Raw genomic sequence first — 3432 nt, 5'->3', positions numbered from 1 at the left:
TGTCAGATTTAAGAATTGCAAACATGAACTCTTACTCTGCATCTTATCTTTTAAGTCTCTAAATGAGTTTTTTTTGTTTGTTTGTTTCTGTTTTTTTTGGTTTTTTTTTTTTTGGTACGCGGGCCTCTCACTGCTGTGGCCTCTCCCGTTGCGGAGCACAGGCTCCGGACGCGCAGGCTCAGCGGCCATGGCCCGCGGGCCCAGCCGCTCCACGGCATGTGGGATCCTCCCGGACCAGGGCACGAACCCGCGTCCCCTGCATCGGCAGGCGGACTCTCAACCACTGCGCCACCAGGGAAGCCCCTCTAAATGAGTTTTTTGATGAGCAGAAGGTTTAAATTTTTATTTAGTCCAACTTATCATTTTTCCCTTTATGGTTAGTGCTTTTTTTTTTTTTCTATTTGAGAAGTCTTTGAGAAGGTATTCTCCTACCTCATGTTCTAAAACCGTAATTGTTTTACCCATCATGTTTAAATCTACAATCCATCTAGAGCTGAATGTTGTATGGTATAATGTGAGAATCAAGATTAATATTTTTGTATGGATATCCAATTGACCCACCACAGTTTGTGAGAATTCTCCCCTACTTATGACTCTGTAATGTGACCTCTACCATAAATGAGGTGTCCCTCTTCTGTCTCACTGGTCCATTTGCCTAATCTTGAACTGGTGTCACACTGCCTTAATGTAGCTTGATATCCAGTGGTATAGATTCTCCAAATATATTCTTCAACCTACCTTGTCTGTTCTGGTTCTTTACATTTAAAAAAATAAATTTTAGAAACGTCAATTTCTCCCTCCAAAAACACTTGCTGGGATTTTGATTGTAGTTGCACTGAATCTGTTAATTGATTTGGGGAGAACTAACATGTTTACTCACCGAGTCTTCTAATTTATGAATGAAATATATCTATTTAGGGATTTTACAATTTCTTTCAATAATATTTTAAAGTTCTCTGTGGCAAAGTTTTGTGCATATTTTATTAGATTTATTCTAAGTTATTTAAAGTTGATGCTATTGTAAATGCTATTTTTCTCACAGTTTTGTTTATTAATAAAAGTACAGTTATTTTTTGTAATTTGATTGTATATTGACACCTTGCTAATTCACTATATATAATAATTTATCTCTAAATAATTTTGGATTTTTGCATGCACAATCATGCCAATTTGCAAATAATGACAGTGTTTTATTGCCCTGGACAGGACCTCCAGTACCATGTTGAATAAAAGTGGTGATAATGGGCATCTTTGCTTCATTTCTAATCTCAGAGGAGGGTGTTAGTACTTCAACATTAAGCATTTGGTTTGCAGTAGGATTTTTTTACACCTTTTATCAGACTAAGGGAGTTTCCTCCTAGTCCTAGTTTTTCTAACAGTTTTTTTTTTTTTCGGTACACGGGCCTCTCACTGCCATGGCCTCTCCTGCTGTGGAGCACAGGCTCCAGACGCGCAGGCTCAGTGGCCATGGCTCACGGGCCCAGCCGCTCCGCGGCATGTGGGATTCTCCCGGACGGGGGCACGAACCTGCGTTCCCTGCATCGGCAGGCAGACTGTCAACCACTGCGCCACCAGGGAAGCCCCAGTTGTGTTTTTTTTTTTAAGTAAATAGGTGATTAATTTTATCATATTCCTTTTCTGTAACTATGGAGTGATAATATAATTTTTAATCTAATTTTTAATGTGGTGAATTACATTGATTTCTCTTATTTGAATTGAGGTATAATTTACATACATTAAAATGGACAGATTTTAAGTGTACAGCTTGATGAATTTTTGCTTATGTGTACGCTCACATAATTACCATTTAGATTGAGATTTAGACTATCTTCATCCACCAGAAAGTTTCTTTGTGCCCATTCTCAGTTAATAATACTCAGAGGTAACCACTATTCTAATCTTTATCATCATGGATCAGTTTTGCTTGTTAACAGCATATAAATAAAATCATACTGTATGTACTTTTAGTGTCTGGATTCTTCCACTCAATATAATGTTTTTGACTCAGGTGTTATTTAACATGTTTTTAATTTCTAGCTGAAATTTCCTTTTTAGTTTTTGTTTTTACTTTTAGTTTTATTACATTTTAGTCATAGAATGTTGTTTGTACTATTTCTTCCTTTTAAAATGCATTGAGGCTATCTTTGTGGTCCAGGTATAGGAATATAATGGTTTTTTTTAAAAAAAGAATGAAACAGAGATTTACTCTAGTAGTTTGGTCTTCTTAGAAGAAAGGTTTTTGGAGAAGCTCTGTAATCGTACTTTGAAGTAGGTGGGTAAAGCAGGTAGAGATGCTCTAAACACCTCTTTCAGTGTCACAATTGTATTCTATTGCTACATTGGAAATCTGGTTTAAATGAATTAATTTTAGAATTTAACTGAAGTTTTTGTTTTACTGGGATGTTGTGTATAGTGGAGAGGTCAAGCGCTTTCAAAGTCTATCTCTGCCCTTCACTAGCTCTAAAGCTTAGTGACTTAGAATTACTTATGTTGGTTTCCTCATCTGTAAAATAGAAATAATGGTATACATTTAATGTCATTTATGTGATGACTGATGAGATGGCTTATGTAAAGCATCTGGTAAGTGGAATATGTAGGCACTAATAGATAGCAGCTATTGCTGTGCTTGTTATTCGTTTAAATAAGCTTAGTCCAACATGCTGTTCTCACCAACACAGGAGAAAATGACATCTAGTTCTAGAACAACTAAACAGCAATTGAGCCTGGATTGAGAGGAGCAAACATTCACTAATCAAGCTTCATTTCTCTAAATTGACATATTATCCCTTATTCGTATCTAAATCATCAAGAAAAAGCATCTCAATAAAATATAGCAGGCCCTTTAAACATTTGTGTGAATTGTAATATGGATGACTCTTTGCAACATCAACATGAATCAAGGGCCAGTCTGGTCACCAGGAAAGGTAGATTTTGGTCAACTTAGGGGAAAATGTCCTTATAACAGGAGAGGGGGAAAAAGGCAGGAAATGAACGTGGCAAAAAAAGATGATAAACTTTACTTTCTTCATTATTTTGTGCAGAAGTAGGCCTTACTAAGTAAGGATCACTAGTTGAAGCCAGTGATCAGTTTTCATTCACAAAAAACACTGTCAAGTGCGTCCAGAGACTGAAACCTCTGCTTCTGGATTTTGCATTCCCTTCCACAGCAGTCCAAAATTATACCTTTCCTTCACAATCTATGGTACTTTCAGTTTGTCCTTGGCTTATAGCCAGATCCTTGTGCTCAGTCTCATTCATGACTATCTTCCAGTTGGAGAAGAATGAAGACTTGGAGAGGAAGGGGGCGGTGCAGTGGGAGAAAAGGATATGTAGATGTGCCACAGGGAACTCCTACCTGTGACATGCGGTACTTCTCAAGGTTACAGGGATCAAGCTGCTCTCAGTCAGTTGTGAAGAGCAGGCTTTCCTCTG

The sequence above is a fragment of the Phocoena sinus genome, chromosome 4 (genome assembly GCF_008692025.1).
Source record: "Phocoena sinus isolate mPhoSin1 chromosome 4, mPhoSin1.pri, whole genome shotgun sequence".
In the NCBI taxonomy this organism is placed as follows: domain Eukaryota; kingdom Metazoa; phylum Chordata; class Mammalia; order Artiodactyla; family Phocoenidae; genus Phocoena; species Phocoena sinus.
Note: the sequence above shows the minus strand (reverse complement) of the source record.